Here is a 22,440-nt window from a genome sequence, read left to right as displayed (position 1 = left end):
AAACCAACTCTGCTGGCGCCTTGATCAGTCTCCTGATCGCCTTCAGTCTCCAGAACTGAGAAAATAAATGTCTGTTGTTTAAGCAACCTGCTCTTTGTTTTGGCAGCCCAAGCTGATTGAGACAGGGTAGTAACAGCTCCCAGCTCCTGGCAGCCCTGGGGTACATCACCACCCCCTGTTGATTTCCCTGGATGTGGCCCACGCCTTCATTGGGGCTTCTGGCATCCTCCACTTTGGGTGCGTCATGTGTCTCCCACCACTGGTCTCAACCTTAGCAGCCCACTGGGATCACCTAAGGAGCTTTAACGATGCTGACCCCTGACCCCACCCCCAGAGAACCTAAGGCAATTGGGTGAGGCTGGCTTTGGGGAGTTTTCAACTCCCAGGTAATTCTAACGTGCAGACAGGGTGAAGAATTGCTGATCTAGAATGGTGTTTCTCAACCAGAGGGGATTCTGCCCACCCCCATCCCCAGGAGACATTTGGCAATATCTGGAGACATTTTTGGTTGTCTCACTTGGGGCATGGATGCTACCAGCGTATAGTGGGTGGAGGCTGGGGTTGTTGCTAAGCAACCTACAATGCACCGGACAGGACCCTGTAACAAACAATGACCCAGCCTTAAATGTCAGTATTGCTAAAGTCCAGAAACCCTGCTCTAGAGGGACATGAGCCACGTATTCCCTCCGTGAAGGTGCATGACACCACGTTGGGGGTAGGTACTATTCTATACCCATTTTGCAGAAGGGAAAACTGAGGCTCAGAGAGAAGAAGTAACTTGGCCATGCTCAGACAGCAGAGCTGGTGCTCGCACTGCTGTCTAGCAGACAAAGCAGCAAAAAGTGCCTACAGTGTACTGAGGAGGAGATGGAGGCGGGCAGTAATAAAGCCCAATTGTTACACAAATTGATTCAGCAGCCAGCCTGTCACTCTCTGGCTCTGTGCCTCTAGCCCCGTGCTTTAACTTACAGTGCCTCATGTTCCTACTCATAAAATACAGATTTGGCAGTAATGATACCTGCATGGGTAGTCACTGCAGGGGGCTCAGAGGATGCTGGGCTGTTTAGGGGGCAAGGCCAGCAGGAGGGTGGGATGGGGTCTTCTCAGAGTGGGTAGGGAAGACTTGGTTATTATTTGGAGAAAGAGCATGCCAGGCCGGGGAACAGTGAGTGAAATGGCCCTGGAATGGAAGGCAGGAAGGCCTGCTTCACCTTCCTCCTTCTCCTCCCTTCTTCCTGAGCCCAAATTGCAAAAAGACCAATTCCAGGCCAGGAGATGACACCAATTGGTGTACTTGAGTTGGATCAAACTGGCTCCCAAGAGCCAATTATGCATATCTCTTCCTAGCTCAGGGCTCAGATATCAGATATCACATTCACAGCCTGAAATCTGCCAAGATGGGAGAATTTACACCCTGGAAATTGGCAAACACTATAAACAGATGCCCTTGTCCCAGCTGGTTTATGAGCACACTGTAGCTTACACCCATCTGGAGGCCCCCTCATGCCCACTGTCTCAGTCCATTGGGGCTGCTATAACAAAATGCCATAGACTGGGTTGCTTAGAAACAATAAACATTGATCTCCCACAGTTCTGGAGGCTGGAAGTCAGAGATCAAGACGCAGGCAGATTCGGTGCCCAGTGAGACTCTCTTCTGCTTCATAAATGGTGTCTTCTCACAGTGTCCTCACACAGTGGAAAGGGCCAGGCAGCTCTCTGGGGTCTCTTTTATAAGGGCACTAATTCCATTCATGGGGACCCTGCCCTCATGAGCTAATCACCTTCCAAAGGCCCCCACCTCCTAATACTATCACCTTGGGGGTTAAGATGTCAACATGCGAATCTAGGGGGGAAATAACATTCAGTCAAGAGCTCCCCCTTCTCCCTCTCAGTGACATCACTTCACAGCTTGAAATTGACCAAGGTGGAAGAACTTACACCATGTAAATTGGCAAACATTACAGATCCCAGCTGGTTTACCAGCACACCATTGCTTACACCCCAGGACAGCTGCCCCAACTGACACCTGCCCACCCACCTTTCAAGATAGGCAAAACCGCTTGCCCTCAGGTGCAGCAAGGCAGGAGGCCAGCCTGGTGGAGGAGGCAGCTGACAAACAAGCATCATGTCAGAGAGTGACAAAAGAAATGTCATGAGGAAAACTAAAATGGGTAGAGAGAAAATGAGGGGTAGGGGCTGCATTTTAGACTGAGCACCCCTCTCTATCCTTTATGTAGCCCTCCCCCACTCCCCTGCATCTTCCTGCATCCCACCCTTCCCCCATCAGCCACTTGAACGCCACACATGTCCTTGCATGACCTGAATCTTTTCTTTTACCCCTTCCTCCCTCTCCCCACCCTGGGTCCTTCTTAAAGCCCTTGCCCAGAGGCCCTGGGTCTGTCCTGCTCCCTGGAATTTTCATCACACAGAAATTCGTCAGGTCCAAGCCCATTTCTGCTCAAAGAACTCACCTTCACCTGAAATTGTCTTTGCTGCCTGCTCTGGGAAGCGTCTTGGCTCCTGTTTGAATGGACGAACATAGCAGTGGCTTGAAGGTCACCCTGCCCTATTGGGAGCTCCATGGTCATCGCCTTACTCCAACCACCCCAACATCATAGCCACTGAAGGGGTTCCTTAGGCTGGTGGTAGCTCCCCTTCCCATCAGCCACTGGGCAGGCCCAAGGCTTTTTTGTCCCACCATGAGAGTGGGTTGGGGAGAGTGCCTATGGTCTCTCCCCAACACACAGTATGGTCCAGCCTTCTTTGCTCTGTCCTGCCTCAGTTTCCCCATCTGCTCACCCCAGCCTCTCCCAGAGGAGGCTTTGGGGATGAATTTCCAGACACACGAGGATGATGCAATGCTACCTCTCCCTCGTTCCTCCTCATGCCAGTGTGGGCCCAGCGCAAGAGGGCCCAGGGGATCGGGGAACTCTAGATATTTCTCAGATCATCACGCCAGTCAAACTTGGAGCCCAAATGGTGGCGATTCCCTCTGAGCTTAGACTGGACCACTCCCATCCTCCCAGCAGCTGGGAACCCTCCAAAATCTTAGACACCTAGATGAGCCCCCCTCCCCAGCTGTGCCCACACTGCACCCCCAAATCCTGCAGCTGAAGCCAGAAGCCATATCTTCTGTTTATAGATCAGTGAGGAGGGAGGGGGGCTGGCAAGTTTTAAAAGCTCATTAAGGCCTGCGTTCTTTTTATAGATGAGGTTTCCTGCGTCTTTCCTTTCCTCCACCCCCTTCCGCCCCTCCCTGCTTTCCGAACGCCGTATTTATTTGAGTTAGAAAAATAATGAGGTCCCTGAGGTCGTACACAACACATTGGCTCTCTAATCAAAGTACTGCTGTGGAATTAAAAATATAGAGAAATCTCTGTGTGTTGGAGTGTGGGCTGCTGGCTGTGGACGCAGGGCACATTCACCCAATACCACCCTAGCTCCACCAGACTGGCTTCAGGGGAGGGACATAATTAGCTGTTTTCCAGCAAAGTCTCCGGGGTGGAGAATGGGGTTGAAATGCCCACGGGGTTGTGGGATGGAGTGGAGCTTCCTCAGAAGGCATCCAGGGCTGAAAGAAAGAAGGACCAAGGGGCTGGATCCCGCCAGGCTGGATGTGGTCTGGGTTGGAGCCTCAGGGGACAGGGCCCCCAGGCGGGGAGGCCAGATTGGGTGCAGAAGGCAAGGAGGCCATCAGAGAGGGAGACCCCCAGGAGTGCACCCAGTCTGAGGGGCTGAGGGACCCCACTATTTCAACCGCAGTTTATCAGATTGAATAGAGTTTCTCTCCCTCCCCAAATTCCTGTCCAATGGGAACCTCAGAATGTGACCTGGGTCTTTGCAGATAAAATCAGTTAAGGATCTGGAGATGAGATTCTTAAGCAATGGGCCCTAAATCCAATGACGGGTGTCTTTATTTTTATTTCTTTCTTTTTCTTTTTAAAAAATTGTTTTTTGGCCGTGTCGTGAGGCACGTGGGATCTTAGTTCCCCGACCAGGGATCAAACCTGCACCCCCTGCTCTGGAAGCGCAGAGTCTTAACCACTGGGCTACCAGGGAAGTCTCTGACTGGTGTCTTTAGACTAGAGAAAAAAGAAGGATATTCTGACACAGAGAGACACAGAGAGGAGGAAGCCATGTGAGGACAGAGATCGGAGGGATGCAGCCACACGCCAAGGGACATCTGCAGCCACCAGAAGCTAGAAGACACCAGGAAGCATCCTGCCCTAGGGACTTCAGAGGGAGCACGGCCCTGCCCACACCTTCATCTTGGACTTCAGGCCTTCAGAACTGTCAGAGGAGACATTTCAGTTGGTTTTTTTTTTGTTTTTTTTTTTGCGGTACGCGGGTCTCTCACTGTTGTGGTCTCTCCCGCCGCAGAGCACAGGCTCCGGACGCGCAGGCTCAGCGGCCATGGCTCACGGGCCCAGCCGCTCCGCGGCATGTGGGATCTTCCCGGACCGGGGCACGAACCCGCGTCCCCTGCATCGGCAGGTGGACTCCCAACCACTGCGCCAGCAGGGAAGCCCCATTTCAGTTGTTTTAAGCCACCTGGTTTGTGGTCATTTGTTATAGCAGCCACAGGAAGCCCCTGTCCCTAAAACCCTCCATGGACCCGGCTCACTTAGAACTAAATGCTGACCCCTGATGGTGACCCCCCCACACCCCAGGACCCTGGGGGCAGGCGGCTTCTGCCTTCCCTTGGCCTCCTTGCCCTCATCTATCCCTCTCATTCCCCAGCTCTGGACACACAGGTTTCCCTGCAGCCAGGTGGACACCCACCACTTGGCCTTTGCCTGTGCTGTTCCCCCTGCCAGCAGCTCTTCTCTGTGTCTCTCCTCACTCAGATCTCAGCCTACGGATCCTACCTTCCCTCCATCATGCTTCTTTCTGGTTTTATTAGTATTTTTTTTAATATCCCTTATGGCAACCTCAGATACACCCACGTGTTTGTTTAGTGTCTATCTCTCCAGGACGTCATCCCCATTCAGGCAGGGATTTTTATCTCATTCACCCCGGTGCCCCCAGAGAACAGAACGGGGTCAGACAGAAGAGGTGCTCAATCAAATATGCAAAATGAATCCGTGAAGGAACAATGACAAAGGACCTCCGTCATCCCCATCGCCCCACACCTGAGGCCCGTGGGGTGCTGGGTCTTGCCGGTTCTGGTTCCAGAAGGGTGGCTCTCTCTCTAAATCTGCCCAGTCCTAAAGCAGAGGGATCTGAGTGTCGTCAGGCTTGTGGGGAGCTGAGCAGACCAGGGCTCAGCTCACTGTTGCCCTCCCGCCCTGGCCTTCCCCGGCCTGCCTGGGCCAGAGCAGCACAGCCCGTGACATTTACACAGTCTTAGGGTGGCTTTGGCGGAGGGGAGTGGGGGCCCAGGCAGGGGAAACCACAAGTGTTTGCAGAGCCTGTGTGTGTTCGTGTGCACATGTGAGGATGTGTGAGTGTGGGACTGATGCAACTGTGTGTGATTGCATGAACGTGAGAAAGTGTGAGAATTCGAGGGTGTAGGGGTTTTTGTACGCACCTCCTGTGCGTCTGACCCGGTTCTGGGCACCGGGGTGAACGAGATAAACCCCTGCCTGCACTGGGCTGACTGACATCCCGGAGAGACAGACACAAACCATACACCTGTGTGTGTATGTGAAGTTGAGATAAGTGTGATGGTGCGAGTGTGCAAGAGTGTGTGAGGCTGTGTGAGTGTCTAGAGATGCGGATGTGTGTGTGACAGTGTATGGCTGTATATCTATAAGAATGTGTGACTGTGAGAATTTGAGGATGTGAGTGTGTATGTGAATGTGTGTGTGAATGTGTAGGTGTGAACTATGAGTGCAGAAATGTGAGATTGCGTAGCTGAGAATTTGAGGGTGTGAGTATGGGAGTGTGTGCGGGTGTGTGAGAGTGTATGAGAATTTGTGTGTGTGTGACTGTGTGTGTGAGAATTTGTGTGACGGTGAGAGTGTGTATGCAAATGTGTGTGAGTGTGTGTGAAGCTACGTGTGTGGATGTGTGAGTGTGTGAGAATATGTGTGTGTGCTGTGGATCTGTGTGATTGTGTGAGTGTGTACGTGTGAATGTGTGTGAGTGCACAACCGACCACGTGTGACTGTATGAGAATTTGAGGTGTGGAGGCTGTGTCATTGAGTGTGTAATGTGTGAGTGTGTGGATGTGTGAGAATGTGGGGTTGTGTGGGAACTTGAGGGGGGCGCGAGGGTGCGAGCATGTGACTAGATGAGTGTGAAGTGTGTGTTTGGAAGACCAGGTGACTTGCTTGCCCAGGACACACACGCACCCTGAGCCTCGGTCTCCCTGGACCTACCCACACTGCTCACTCCATTGCTGTCTCTCCTTCCCCACATCCATCCCTTTCTCCTCAGGGCTTGCTTCTTCCCTCCTCCCAGGCTTCTCTTCCCTTCCTTTAATTTGGGTACTTGGACTTCACACTTGGGGCCTGTCTACCTCATCTCCGTCCCGCGCAGGAAGGTCAGGAGGCCGGGCCACTGCGGAGTCCTCTGCGCCCGGGGAGGTGCCGGGACCAGGGAGGTGGAAGGAGACGCCGGCTGGGATCTGTGAGGCTGTTTCCACCCACAGATTCTTCCTGGCCCTTTGCTGACAGACATGGGAGCCCCACAGAGGAAAGGGGGAGGGGGGCCTGAAAACAGACTCTCTCCACGTGGTTTCCCACGCTGCAGGTTAGAGGCACCAGGGGGACCTTCAAAATGTCCCTGGTGTCTTGTTGGCCCACCAGCCGGCTGCACCCCGAGCCTGGGAGTAGAGTCTCAGCCTTGGCACTGCTAACATTCGGGGCTGGATCGTTCTCTGCGGGGACCCTCCCGTGCCCTGTAGGGCGTTTAGCAGTATCCCTGGCCTCCACCCACTACCCGTGGGTAGAAACACCCCCCTCCTTGAGTTGGGACAACTAAATATGGCTCCAGACATGGCCATATTGCCCTTGGGGGACAGAATCGCCCCCCACACACACACCCCCGTGAGCACCTCTGGGCTGGGGGGACAGGTGGGCCTCGGATGGGTGCCCAAACCCAGTACTCCCAGAAAGCTCTGGTCTTTCCTTGGCATGGGTTGGGGGGGGATTCTTTTTGCCACATCCTCCCCCAAAGCCCCTGGGATGAGGAGAGTAAGGGGGGGAACAGAGAATAAATGGGACAGGACTTGGCAGGGACCGCGGGCCCAGGACTGCTAGAAACTGGGGGTGGGGTCCCCCTCAGATGCCCTTCGCACCAGAGGGCCCTGTAGGAAATGATTTCCACCTGCCTTCTCAGCAGGGCTGCCCCAAGGCTGCAGATTAAGAATCAATTAAGAGCCGGAAGGAGGATTTGCCAGGCGGAGGCGGTGAGAGCTGGGGGCGCTGGGCCGCAAGATGGATGGGGGTGACTGGCGGTGGGGCGAGGGAGGGAGCGCTCAGTGGGCCCCGGGCGGTGAGCGGAGGATCCCTGAGACTGTGTTCCTGAGTGCTGGTAACAACAGTGCCTGATTTATAGGTTGTTGCGAAGATTTAAATGTGTACAGATCTCAGAACAGTGCCTGGAACACTGAAAATGATAGATAAGTGTTTGCTAAACAAAAATAAGATGAATGATGGGGCTAAGTCCGCTAGATATGGCCGATGGCCACTTCTGGAGACACTGCTAGTGCCCCCACCCAAACTAGATTCCCTTTTCTGGGCCAGCACACCCATCTACTTCTTCCTTCAGTGTTGGCTGGCTAATGGCTCTCACCTGCCCCTCCTCTGGAGAATGTCTTGTGTTGGTGAAAGCTCCCTTCTCTGGAGATGCCAGGGGGGCTTCCACTCCCCCCAGGTGCAGCCCACAGCTAATGGCTGTCTGATATAGGGTTGCTAAGGGCCAGCCCCTTTGCCTCAAGCTGAAACAACTATATGGGGCAATTTACACTCCGGAGCTCCCCCTGCTCCATGGGATCAGGCTGGAGCTGGACCCACATCCTGCCTGAGCCCCTTCCTCTGTCACATCCTGCTTCTCTCACTCTCTCTCTCTCCTGAGAGTTCTCTCCACCAAAAACAATGACAGGCGTCTATGTCCCCATTCAGGTTCTGCTTCTAGGTAGATGCTCTGAACTGGACTGAGTGTTCGTGTCTGTCCACCAAATTCACCCATCATTATCTATTGCTACTGGGATGAATTACCTCCAAACACAGTGGCTTTAAAACAGCAAACCTTTATCATCTCACAGTCTCTGAAGACCAGGAATCTGAGCTCAGGGTTTCTCATGAGGTTGTCATCAGGATGTGGTGGGGACTGCAGTCATCTGAAGGCTGGACCGAGGTTGGAAGATCCTTTTCCAAGATGGCGCATCCACATGGCTGTTGGCAGGAGGCCTGGGTTCCTCACCACGTGGGCGTCTCCAAAGGGCTGCTTGAGCGTCTTCACAACATGGTGATTGGCTTTCCCCAGAGTGAGTGATCCAAGAAAGGCTGAAGTTCTGTCACTTGTGTCACTTTATTCATTAGAAGATGGTCACTCAGTCTAGCCAACATTCAAGATGGGGTACAGGGTGGATGGGGCTCCATTTTTTGAAAGGAAGAGTGTCAAAGTATTGTGGGCATATTTTATTTACTTACTTGTTTTTAAATTTTCAAGTTGAGATATAATTGACATATATTGTATTCGTTTTAGGTATACAGCATAATGATTCGATATTGCATATTCTACAGAATGACCACCAAAATAATTCCGTTAACATCCATCACCACACAAGTTACAATTTGTGTGCGTGTGTGTTTGGGGGGGCACTTTTAAGATCTACGCTCTTAGCAACGTTCAAATATACAATATGTTATTGTTGACTATGGTCACCATGCTGGACACTCCATCCCCAGGAGTTATTTACCTTGTAACTAGAAGTTTATAGCTTTTGACTACCTTCACCCATGGGCGAAATGGGTGTGGGGGGACATATTTGAAAACCACCGCACCCTACTGTACTTTTATTCTCTTCTCATGTAACCGCCTAAAATTCCCTATATATATATACATAGAGATATACATATAGATCGATAGAGATCACTCATTTCCTTATTTGTGGGCTGTCTTGTCTACAGCTACAGTGCAAGTTCCCCAAGAACAGAAACTCTTCTTTGTTCTCCAGCACAGAACCCCTGCTTAATAACTAGGTTTTAGTTGGGGTTTCTCAGAAGCAGAGTCTGAGCTGATGATTCAAAGGCAAGTAGTTTATCTAGGAGGTGACCCCAGGAAACACCAGTGGGGGAGAAGGGAAGGGAAACAGCTGGTGATGGGTGTGTCACTCAGTCGCTGTGGGCGACTGAAGCTCAGCGGTGCCAAGGACCTCTGGGAGGTAGTGAAGGACACTTCCCAGAGGTGAGAGCGTGGCCCATTTGTCCACCAACTCCTGTTATGTTGAGAGGCGCTCCTGGGGTAGGGAGATCACTGCCTGGCGCTTTCAGCCCACCATGCTCGGGGCAGAAAAGCCTTCAAAAGCTTTGGAGAAAGCCCTCTGGTCAAGAGCTGCTGCAGACGGCGGCAGCTGGACGGCAGCAGGAGCCTGTTGAAATGGTGAGGCCGGAGGGATATGAATTGGGCATCAATGGCTTCTGCTACAAACTATTAGTTGAATAATTGAATCAAAATTTTTCAATCGTTCCCCATAGCCTAAAGGACAAAATCCACACTTCTGAGCTGACACATAAAACCAATGTGACCCAGCTTTATGTCCTGATGCTACATCAGGGATGGCAAACTCAAACATCTACAGAAGCCACTGGGAAGGAAAGACAAGGGGTAAAGCCAGTTGAGGGTGAGAAGCACATTGTCCTGGATTTTAAAAATTTTCCCTTTTTAAATGGAGTCATGAATATGGCTAGATTTTGCTCTACTGTAGGGAAAGCAGCCAATGCTGTGAGCAAGATGGTAAAATGGTAACAGGCCCTGGCCACAGTGTTGGGAGACAACAGGGAGTGGTGGGGACTGGGGAAAACTGGAGAACACATTTCCATCGTGTCTTGTGGGAATGCAGGCCCAGAGTTCCCAGATTTTCTTTTATTTGTTTATGTATTTATTTATTTTTGGCTGTGCTGGGTCTTTATTGCTGCGTGAGAGCTTTCTCTAGTTGTGGCGAGTGGGGTCTACTCTTCTTTGAGGTGTGCGGGCTTCTCATTGCAGTGGCTTCTCTTACTGCAGAGCACAAGCTCTAGGCGCACGGGCTTCAGTAGTTGCAGCATGCGGGCTCGGTAGTTGCAGCACAGAGGCTCTAGAGTGCACAGGTTTCAGTAGTTGTGACGCATTGGCTCAGTAGTTGCAGCGCGTGGGCTCTAGAGCACGGGCTCAGTAGTTGTGATGTGCGGGCTTAGTTGCTCCGCAGCATGTGGGATCTTCCCGGACCAGGGGTCAAACCCGTGTCCCCTGCATTGGAAGGCAGATTCTTAACCACTGGACCACCCGGGAAGTCCCCAGATTTTCTGATTTTTGTAGAAAAGCCAGAAATCTGGATTTTTATACAGAATCATTAACTATTTAGATCTTGGCAATCAATCCAAACATTTATTAAAACAAAGCACATCTGTGGGCTGGTTTCGACCAGTTCACACCCTCTGCACTACAATTATTGGTTACAGTTCTGAGAACCTGACATACCCTTTAAAAACTCCAAGCCTTTATACATGCTTTTCCCTCTGCCTGGCCTGCCCTCCCACTATTGTGGAAAGCTCCTATTCATCCTGCAAAACTCTACTCAGAAATTACCCAAAGCAAAACTCTCCTGGAACTCCTACTGAGTATTATTTTGTTGAGTAGATTTATTTGTCTCTTTCCCCCAACAATCTATGAGCTCTGTGGGGACCATCTCTGTGAGTCTCGTTCAGCTTTTTGCCCTCAGATTTCTGTCAGGGGCTAGCATGACAGAGCACAAATAGAGTTGGTTGAAAGCATGCCCTTGCCACACCCGTCCTGTTACCTACAACCAGTGATGTAGTGAGTGGCTCTTTTTTTTTTTTTCTTTTTCTTTTTTTGCGGTACGCGGGCCTCTCACTGTTGTGGCCTCTCCCGTTGCAGAGCACAGGCTCCGGACGCGCAGGCTCAGTGGCCATGGCTCACGGGCCCAGCCGCTCCGCAGCCTGTGGGATCTTCCCGGACACGAACCCGTGTCCCCTGCATCGGCAGGCGGACCCTCAACCACTGCACCACCAGGGAAGCCCGTGAGTGGCTCTTTTTTAAAAAATTAGTTTAACTCTGTTAATTCCAAGTTCCAAATTTATCCCTCTCCCCACTCTTTCCCGTTTGGTAACTAAGTTTGTTTTCTATGGTAAACTGGCTCTTAATTAAAAATCAAAAAAGCCCTGATCTTGCAGCATCTGTCAGTTTGCATGGTGTGAGTACTCCCACCATGGCTGATTTCAAGCTACCAATGTGATGTCACTGAACAGAGTGTTGGAAAGAGATGGGTGCATACAAGCCAGGTCCAGCACTGCCTGTATCCTACCTTCCACCTTCCCCTCCAGCTTCAGTGAGAAAATAGAAGCCCCTCCCCATCCTTCCTCCTTAAAGTGACCCTAGCCATTTTTGTTTTCTTAACTGAAAAAAACCCTTTCTTATTGGAGCATAAAAAACATACTGCAAAGCAAGTGTATCATAAGCATACAGCTTGATAAATCTTCATGAAATGAATACTCCTGTGTTACCAGCACCAGATCAAGAATAGAACATTCCCAGTCCCAGGAGATGCGCCCCCCACCAACACATGTTCCCTTCCAGCCACTACCTCCTTGTCCAAGGCTAACCATTACCCCAGTTTCTATCATCACAGAATAGTTTTGCCTGTTCGAGAACTTCATATGAATGGAATCATACAATATGTCTTCTTTTTTGCTTCTTTTCTTCGGTATTAAGTTTGCAAGATCCATCCGTGTTGGTGCAGGTAGCAATGGTTTGCTCTTTTCTACACCACAGTTAATCTGTCCATTCTACTCTTATGGGTATTTGGGTAGTTTCCAGTTTGGAGCTATTTATCCAGGAGCAAAATTGCTTGGTCAATGCAGGAGGGGAATATTCAGGTTTAGTAGATGTAATGAAACGTTTTCTGAAGTGGTTTTATCATATATACCCTCCCTCTGCCATTGTGTGGGTTGCTAGGGGAAGAGCCATCTTCTTAAAATGTAAATCAGACCAAAGGCCTTTATGACTCCCTGTGGCTTTTAGAATAAAGTCCAAACTAACCTTTTAGCCTCAGCTGGCCTCTTCCATCCCAGCTCTCTGCCACTCCCCCCTCCTGTGGCTCTCAGGCCCTTTTCCTTGAATATGCCACATATTAGCCCATCTCCAGGCCTTCTGCTCATTGTCATTCCTCTGAAGGCTACACCCTCCATTCTTCACCAGCTAACTTCCACATCCTCTTAACTCAGCTCAAATGCAAAGTCTTTTTTATTCTTTTCTTATTGGAGTATAGTTGATTTACAATGTTGTGTTAGTTTCAAGCGTACAGTAAAGTGAATCAGTTATACATATACATATATCCACTCTTTTTTATATTCTCTTCCCATATAGGCCATTACAGAGTATTGAGTAGAGTTCCCTGTGCTATGCAGTAGGTCCTTATTAGTTATCTATTTTATATGTAGTAGTGTGTATATGTCAATCCCAATCTCTGGTTTATCCCTCCCCCCACCTTACCCCCTGGTAACCACAAGTTTGTTTTCTATATCTGTGACTCTATTTCTGTTTTGTAGATCATTTCATTTGTACCCCTTTTATAGATTCCACATATAAGCGATATCATATGATATTTGTCTTTCTCCATCTGACTTACTTCACTCAGTATGACAAACTCTAGGTCCATCCATGTTGCTGCAAATGGCATTATTTCATTCTTTTTTTATGGCTGAGTAATAATAGTCCATTATATATATGTACCACATCTTCTTTATCCATTCCTTTGTTGATGGACTTTTAGGTTGCTTCCATGTCCTGGCTATTGTAAATAGTGCTGCAGTGAACGTCGGGGTGCATGTATCTTTTCGAATTATGGTTTCCTCTAGACGTATGGCCAGGAGTCGGATTGCTGGATCATATGGTAGCTCTATTTTTAGTTTTCTAAGGAATGTCCATACTGTTCTCCATAGTGGCTGTACCAATTTACAATTCCACCAACGGTGTAGGCGGGTTCCCTTTTCTCCACACCCTCTCCAGCATTTATTGTTTGTAGATTTTTTGATGACACTTTTCCCAGCTTCCCTCCCAATCTAAATTAGCCACCGAGGTTATTCTCCTAGTTCCCTATTCTTTTCTTCTGAGGCATTTATCACAATTTAGTAATGACAAATTTGTGTAATTTAGGTATTTATTTCATCAGTGTCTTAGTTATCAGTCATGTTCTATTTCTTAACCAGGGTTGCAGGTATATAGGTGCTTGTTTATCAAACTATATTTTTAAAATATGTTGAACACAATATAGCTCTTAACTCCCTGTTAATCTAAGCATTTTTCAAATACGAATTCCTTTAATTGAGATGAATTCATTTCACTTTTCAACTACTAGTGAGATGAAGGGATAGTGAAATGAATTAATTTCAATTTTCAAATATTAATTCATTTCACTGGATCCTTCAAACAGCCTCATGAGGTAGACTATTTTATAGATGAGGATATAGAGGTACAGAGACAGTGTCTCCTCCCCACCCCCAGACGTTCAGAGTCCTCTCCTGCATCCTTCACATCTGACTGGCTGATAAGCTTACACCTAATGAGAGGGTCTTATCCTTGATGCAGAACAATTACTTTCTCTGTATCCCATTGGCCAGAACTCAGCCATATGACCCAGCCCAGCCACAGGGGAAGTTGGGAAATGTAGTCTTCCTGTGTATACAGGAAGAGGAAACGGGTTTGGTGAGACCATGGCTTTGTAGTTGCCGTATTTCATGAGAGCCTACTAAGTGCCAGGTATTTTATCCATGTTATCCTGTTCAGCTCTGGTCAGTACGTAAATAAAGTGACAAACAAATAAATTACAATAAGTTATTTTAAAATGAAAACAAGTAAATATTGAAATAAATTATAATGAATAAGGTAATTACATAATTTGCATACATGGAGAGAGCATATGGGGTATAGACTGGGGATGGCCCTTTCCCTCTACATGGGGCCAATGGTCCCAGGTGGCAGATCCCACTCCCAGATGGAACAGATCCACCCAGCAGAGTAAAATTCTAGTTGCCTCTGGCATCCATTCTCCTCTTTTTCCTTTTAGTGTTAGAGTGTCCTGAGTTTTAGCTGGGCACTTGGCTTTCCTGTTAGAGACTATACTTCCAAGTCTCAATTATCGGTAAGTGTGGCCATGTGCCTAAGTTCTACCCTATGGGTTGCTCATCCCACTATGAGCATAAGTGATTTGTGCAACTCCCAGGTATGTCCTTTGAAGGAAGCTTTTGCCCTCTACTTCCTTTTTCCTGCTCCCCCCGGGAACCCCAGAGGGAATCCACAAGTGATGTGAGTGGCAAAGCTGTCTCACTAGCCCTGGACCACCAACCCCTGATGCTTACATGAGTAAGAAATAACCTCTCAAAGACTATACTTTCAGGGATCATTTCTATATTTACAAAACAGAAATAGAGTCACAGATGTAGAAAACAAATTTATGGTTACCAGAGGGGAAAGTGGTAGGGGGAGAAATCAGGAGATTGGGATTGACATATACCCACTACTACATATAAAAGAGATAACTAATAAGGACCTACTGCATAGCACAGGGAACTCTACCCAATACTCTGTAATGACCTATATGGGAAAAGAATCTAAAAAAGAGTGGTTATATGTATATGTATAACTGATTCCCTTTGCTGTACAGCAGAAACTAACACAACATTGTAAATCAACTATACTCCAATAAAAATTTTAAAAAAAGAAATAAACTCTCATCTTGTTGTAGCCACTGAATTTTGGGGCCTCTTTGTTATAGCATCATGGCTAGTGCCAGACTAATGTGGCATCAGCCCTGTCCTCCATGCTAGCCCCTTGGCTCCTTACCTAGCTCCTCCATTCCTATCCCCACAGTATCTACCTCCCTCTCTCTGACTCTGATGTCCTGAACAATATGCACAAATCTTCCTCCACAGTATCCTGTGTAAACATCATTATGTAAGAGACAAGAGTCAGATAGAGAGGTTATGTCCAGACTTCATTTGTTCAACGTCCTAATGCTCTGGGCTGACTGCCCCTTCTGTTTCAAGTACCAGCCTACACTGAGTCTAGGCTCATTGAAATCTGATGCTTTTGCCTTCCCGGCATCACTTTCGTTTTCTACAGTTTTTCTTTGAGGAACCACCTCTAAACCACTTTCAATGTGGAGCACCATGGCAGGCTTGAAGTCCCCTCACTTCTATTAGCAAGCATGTGGTCCAAGATCGGTCAATCAGAACATTGCATTCCTCCAGATTGGTTCAGGGATGGACCTGTGACCCAAGGTGGGTGAATGAGAGTCCGCACTTAGGTGTTTGCTGCGATTGGTGGGAAACAGATGTTTTTTGTCTGCTAGGGTTAGCAAGTTGTTAGGATGTAAGTCAGGACAAGTGGGACCATCTTGTCACCACTTTGTTGAGAACTTGACTGAGAGAGAGAGGCTAACACAGGTAATATGATTTAAGAGATGGACAGAACTGGACTCCTGGTGACATCATCTGAGTGCCTGGATCCAGCCATGCCTGAAGTTATACAACCATTGTGCTTTTCAGCTGTATGAGCCAGAGTCTTCTCCCTTTTAAATTAATTATGGCAAGGGTTCTCATATGTGCAAACAAAAAATGTGCCACTTTGGGGAGGGTGTCCAAGGTATATAATTAACTGGAGAAAAAGCAAGTGTGGAACAGTGCGTCTGCAGCGATCCCCATTTATGAAAGGAAAAGAGAGGATGTTCATACAGATGTTGGCGTGTGAATACAAAATGTTGGATGGATACACCCAGCAGGGCTTACCAGGGCTGCATCAAGGTGAAGGGAGGGCTTCCCTGGTGGCGCAGTGGTTGAGAATCTGCCTGCCAATGCAGGGGACACGGGTTCGAGCCCTGGTCTGGGAAGATCCCACATGCCGTGGAGCAACTGGGCCCGTGAGCCACAACTACTGAGCCTTCGCATCTGGAGCCTGTGCTCCGCAACAGGAGAGGCCGCGACAGTGAGAGGCCTGTGCACCGCGATGAAGAGTGGCCCCCCGCTCGCCGCAACTAGAGAAAGCCCTTGCACAGAAACAAAGACCCAATGCAGTCAAATAAATAAATAAAATAAATTTATTAAAAAAAAAAAAGGTGAAGGGAGCAGCACAGAGGGAGGCTCAATTTGACACCCTCCTCGTTCGAAAGGGCTCAAATACCTTTTCCTTTTATCATGAGTGTGTATTGCTTTTCTGAGAAAAGAAATTCATTTCATTCTCTCACTTATACTTCGTTGCTACAGTGGTGGGAAAGAGCTTATAGTGGGAATCCTGTAGGTCTTAGGCTGGGTTCCCCCAAAGCAGACCCTGAGACAGGCAGTTAGGTGCAAGAAGTTTAATTTGCAAGGTGATTCCAAGAAACACAGGTGGGAGAGACGGGAAGTGAGGCAGGGAAGGGAAGGCAGCCAGTACAGGGTGTGTTGTTGAGAGGGTTCCCAATGTGGGCAACTGGGGTGCAGTTCCACGGGCGACCTCTAGGAGACAGCAGAGAGCACATACGTCAAAGTCATCCCACCTTGGGGAAGGAGCTGAAGTATTTATCCTCCAAAATTCTGTCTCCTGTTGGCGACAGTCATTTCTGGGAGTGGTAGCTCCAATCACTTCCTGACTGCAGGCCCCATCTGCTTGTATAAAAGCCTCAGGCAGAGAAACACAGGAGAATATGAGCCAAGGGGACATAGAAATAGCACCGACCACAATAGCTACACCATAATAGATAACAGAGTTTGTAGCTGAGCAGATGTGATGGTTAATTTTATGTGTCAACTTGGCTGGGCCATGATGCCCAGATATTTCATCACACATTTTTTGGGATGTTTCTGTGAGGGTGTTTTTTGGATGAAATTAACATTTAAATCAGATTACCCTCCATAATGTGGGTGGGCCTCATCCAATCAGTTGAAGCCCTTAAGAGACCAAAGACTGACATTCCCCGAGCAAGAAGGAATTCTGCCAGCAGACTGCCTTTGGACTTGAGCTGCAACTCTTCCCTGAATCTCCAACCTCCTGGCTTCCCCTACAGAGTTTGGACTTGCCAGCCTCCACAATTGCATGAGCTAATTTCATAAACTAACTCACTCCCTCTCTCTCTCTCTCTCTCTCTCCATACACACACACACACACACACACACACTCATACATCCTGTTGCTTCTGTTTCTCTGGGGAACCCTAATACAGCAGAACTTTCTAAATTGTCTCTCTAGTCTGCACCTACTCATTGCCCCTACTTAATGGATGAGAAAACTGAGGCCCATAGAAGAGAATGACTGCTCAGGGCCTCTGGAGACCCAGGACACTTTCTGTCCCTAGGAAGAGTTTGACAACACTCTAGCTTTCATTATATTTATTTCACACTTACTTTGTATCCGTGGCCACTCATGGTGGTTTTCTATCCATGGCCCTGAAAGTTCCTTTCATGCGTGAATTAGTTTCAGCTTAAAACAAAGTCAAGTCAATTTTGTAAATAAAATTTAAAAAGTGTGAAGAGGCATTTCTTCTTGGTTGGGGAACATCATCTTTGTTCTCTTAAAGCCTTCAACTGATTGGCTGAGGCCCACCCACATTATGAAGGGTAATCTAATTTAAATGTTAATTTCATCCAAAAAACACCCTCACAGAAACATCCCAAATAGTGTTTGATGAAATATCTGGGCCCCATGGCCCAGCCACTTTGACACATTAAGAAGGAGCATGTCTCCACCATGGCACCTGGGTGACTTTGCACGTATTCCCATAGGCCATGCCAGCAAAGGCTTGAACCTCAGCGAATCAGCACCCTTTTGTTTCATTCTTATCTTTTTTTTTTGGAATGTGGGATACAGGCTATAGGGGGGCTTCTCCTCCTTTCACTGTTCATGTAAGCAATACACTCAGAATTTTAAAATGGCTTGTTGTGTTTTTACCAGGTGAATCCACCAGGCTGTGCCTGTTGCGTGCTTGACAAGGTGGTGTGCTGAAAATGTAGGTGAGTGGGTGAACTTTGGGAGACACTGGGGTGCGCACCTGGGCTGCTTTGCCCTCACACTCATGCCTTATCTTCATCCCGATCTGCTTCTGTCAAGTGTTGGTGGAAGTGGCCTCTGAACACTCTACATTCAGGCCTCCGAAACTTCCCACGCTTTCCTCCTTCTTCATGCTCTCTTCGCCTTTGTCACCTCCTGGCTGTACAGAGAGAGTCACATGGAAGGTTCTGAGGTGCTAGAAGGAGGCGGTACCACAGCTCACAGAGAGGCGGGGTTTGCAAGTGGAGCAGAGTCACCTGCCATTTGAGTGAGAAATAAGCCTGGAGTGTGTGAAGTCGCTGGGACTTGGGGATTGCTTGTTACAGCCGCTGGGGTGTACTTACTCTGACCGATGCAATATTTGAACTTGCTTAATCTCAAAACAGTCTCTTCCGAAGCAAGTTCCATTGTTATCCCTGATCAATAGATGAGAAACTGGAACTTCCCTGGTGGTCCAATGGTTAAGAATCCGCCTTCCAATGCAGGGGACGTGGATTCGATCCTTGGTCAGGGAACTAAGATCCCACATGCCACAGGGCAACTAAACCCACGTGTTGCAACTACTGAGCCCGTGCACTCTAGAGCCCACACGCCACAACTAGAGAGAAGCCCACACGCCACAACGAAAGATCCCGCGTGCCACAACGAAGATCCCGCGTGCCGCAACTAAGACCCAACACAGCCCAATAAATAAATAAATAAATAAATGAGAAACTGAGTCACAGAGAGGGTCAGCTACACACCCAAGGTCATACAAGAGGTGGGAAAGCTAGAATTCTAACCCAGACCCACTGCTTTCAGAGCCCACTCTGACCCAACATAGGACCCTGCCAGAAGGTGCAACTCAGGACAGAGAAATTTCTCCTCGCTGGTCCCTGAGGTCTCTCCCCTTACAGTGGATGTCCTGTTCCTGTGGTGCGTGCAGCCCCAGCCCCCAGCCTTGTCCTTCCTGTTGCATCAGGCAGCGTGCAGATGTGGCTTGACCTCCCACTCTTCTGAAAGGAACCCGCCCTGATCTGTTGTGGGAGGGGCTTGGTGTAGTGCTGGCACAGAAAAAACTCTCAATAAATGTTTGAGATTATTAACATCATTGACGGCGGTGGGGCACTGACCGAGAGGCAGCATAACTCAGTGGTTAAGCCAGAGGAGCTGGATTCAAGTCACATCTCCATTATTTACTAGCTGTGTGACCTTGAGTAAGTTGCTTAACCTCTCTGTGCTTCGGTTTTCCCCATCCATCAAATGGAGATAATGATGCTAGCTATTTCACAGGGTTGTTGCAAGGATTAAGATATAAAATACACCAAGAGTGCCTGCCACTGATGTTTTAGGTTTTACTATTATTCTAACATTTTCCCCTATTCGGTCTCATCTCCCAAGTCCCCAGGCATGGCAACAGCTGGTTCTGTGACCAGGGCCTCTCCAGACTGCTCACTACAGGCGAGACTCCCCTGCCTTCCCTCTTTCTTGGCTCCCGAGCGCCCCTGCCCCCAGCCTGGGTTCCAGCGTCATCTCCTCCCCTCTCGTTTGCCCTCAGCCCCAGGGTGACCAGAACTCCTGCCTCGTGGGACAGCTTTCCAGCACTTTCCCCTTTTTAAGAGATTGACTGCAATTTCTATAATAACATCACATTAGCAAGAAATTAATGTCCTCATTAAGACAGCAATTAGGCACATTAGCGCAGCAATAAAAGAGAAGCTTATGAAATAATTGCTGGTTCCAAAATGCCTTTAATTTAGTATTTTATATTGCACCGTGTTATTAATTTTTTCCCTCAGCAGAAGATAATAAGAAAAACGTTTGAATTGTGAGGAGGTTTAAAATAAAAACATTTTTTTTTAAAGGAAAGCAATGTTGATACCTACAGACAAACCATCTTCTCCCCAAAGCCCCCTTCGATTCCTGAGTCCATCCACGTGATGATGCTAGTGGTGGAGATGGGCCAAGGGCCAGGCTGTGTCCTGGGACTTTTGGCTAAGCCTGGAGTCCAGAGGAGGCTGGAGTTGGGCAGTCTTTGATCCCGGAAGCAGGAGGAGTGGCACCATGTTTCTTTGCCCTAAACGATGAATACCTATTTGTTTCATTTTTCTTTTCCAACGGGCTGCATCTCCTGAATTCAAATTCTTTTAGCTAATGTTTCCTTGGTATCCGGTGGCTCTGTCGCTGGCAACGTGAGGTTTCCAGCCCGGTGGAGAAGACAGATGCATAAATGAGTGCACCGATAGACTGGAAATAACACTATTTTGCAACCGGTAATGAAAACATGGATCTGGGACACAATCATCCGTGGATGGTGAAATCATTAGGGGAAAGGCAGATGAGGAATGTATTCCTGGAGGGCTCTTCTGCCCCCATCTGAAGCCCCGGGTCTACCTTTGCATCCCTAAATGTGACACAGCTGGATGTGAAGTGGCTTCTGGTGGGAGCAACAGAAGGTACCCAGAACCACTGGGTGTGCTTGCTCCAAATCTAAACTCTTCTCTAGCTGTCTTAGATTGGGTTAGGCTGACCTTGAGACAAGGATTTGAGTAGTTTACTTGGGAGGTGACCAGGAGGTGCATGGGGAAGTGAAACAGGGAAGGGAAGGATACAATTTCAGGTAGCAATAAGAGCTGTAACAACAACAAAAATTAAAGGGAAGGGCTGGTGAGGGATCAGAAGACAACATACTTTTCTGTGCAAGGAAGGGCCTCTCAGAGGAGTGGACATGTGAGCAGAGACCTAGGGAGGCAAGGGAGGGACCCACGTGAAGATCTGGGGGAAGAGGGTTCCAGGCATGGGGAGCAGCAGGTACAAAGGCCCTGGGGGTGGGAACAAGCTTGGAAAGTATGAGGATCAGCCAGGAGGCTAAATGGAAGCAAGAGAGAGAGGGGACGCAATCAGAAAGATGTCAAGTAATGAAGGAACGGCGAAGAATTCATAAGGAAGTGAAGAAGACGGCAACCCAAACCAGAGCTCCCCAGGATTTGAGTCCAGCTCCTTCCTGAGGACGGGCAACTTGTGCCCAATGCACACGTGTACCAGTCAGACCCCATGTCAGTTACCTATTGCCCATTATGCTATGTAACAATCCCCAAATCCAGTGGCTTAGACAACCAGCATTAATTATGGCTCCACAGTCCATGGGTCAGCTGGACCGTTCTTTGGGTCTTGGCCGGGCTCATTCATTAGTCTGTGGGCATCTGTGAGCCGGGGAGGCATGCTGTTTACCCATGTCGGGCTCTCCACACGTTTGGGGCTTGGCTGGTCTAGGATGGCCTCAGCTGGGCCGACAGGTCGCTGCTCCATGTCCCTCATCCTCCAGCAGGCTAGCCCCGGCTTTGGTCACGTGACAGAGGCAAGGTTTTTTTTTTTTTTTTTTTTTCCCCAGACAGCTAGTAAAAACGTGCTGCATCTCTTGAGACCCAGATTCAGAACGGCCCTTGTACTTCTGTGGCATTTGATTGGCCAAAGCAGGTCACAAGACCAGCCCAGATTCGAGAGGTGTGGAAATAGGCTCCTCCTCCAGATGGGAGGAGCTACCCAATGAGGAGGCAAAGAGAGAAGACGATGAGGGTTTAGAACCGGGTGCATTTAGCAGTCAATCCACACCTGCTCTTTTACTTCTCTGGGGGATTTTTTTTTTACGCGCAGGCTCAGCAGCCAGGGCTGACGGGCCCAGCCGCTCCGCGGCATGTGGGATCTTTCCGGTCTGGGGCACGAACCGGCATCCCCTGCATCGGCAGGCGGACTCTCAACCACTACGCCACCAGGGAAGCCCTCTCTGGGGGATTTTGATAATCACTCCCGGTCCCTCCCTGGTCATCCCAAGTCAGTCTACAGCCCATGACCCCAGCCTTGACCCTTTTAGAAGTTCCTCCTGCCCACGTTTGCTCTCTAAGGTCCTGAAGGATCTGTAGCTTGTGTTGTTCAAAACCCCAAATTCCTGACAAGGCTTCCCTTCCTCCTCAGTTTTGACATGTGACCAGAACCGGAGATTTTTATTGACATTGCTGGCTCTCCTAATAGTGAATTCGAGAGTCGGTGTCAGCTACGTCAGGGCAGAGTTTAGTCCATAGGGTCCCCCTGAGCAAAGGAGAAATGGGCACTCGCAGCATGGCTTGAGCTCACTCAGTGCCCTCTTGTGCAGTGTCCAACCTGCACAACCATACCAGCCAGCTCTGATTAGTTGATTGGAGAGGAAAAGGGAAGAGAAAAAGAAGGGGAACCAGGTGCACTATTTAACCTTAGCCCTCTGGCCGAATGAAGGACCTT

The 22,440-nt window shown here is 48.8% G+C and overlaps 1 long non-coding RNA gene across 2 annotated transcripts in view; it reads right to left on the bottom strand.

The window, feature by feature from the left end:
- LOC137222406 (uncharacterized) overlaps window positions 1–22,440 on the bottom strand; it is a 91,870-nt gene that overhangs the window by 13,023 nt on the left and 56,407 nt on the right. The window contains exon 3 of one of the 2 annotated variants that reach the window (XR_010942438.1): window positions 16,398–20,242. The exons of the other annotated variant lie outside the window; for it this stretch is intronic. This is a non-coding gene — a long non-coding RNA (uncharacterized lncRNA). Of the gene's footprint in view, window positions 1–16,397; window positions 20,243–22,440 lie in introns of those variants that run through there. 2 annotated transcript variants of the gene reach the window in all.

The sequence above is a fragment of the Pseudorca crassidens genome, chromosome 3 (genome assembly GCF_039906515.1).
Source record: "Pseudorca crassidens isolate mPseCra1 chromosome 3, mPseCra1.hap1, whole genome shotgun sequence".
Classification (NCBI taxonomy): domain Eukaryota; kingdom Metazoa; phylum Chordata; class Mammalia; order Artiodactyla; family Delphinidae; genus Pseudorca; species Pseudorca crassidens.
This window is presented reverse-complemented; position numbering and strand designations above follow the sequence as displayed.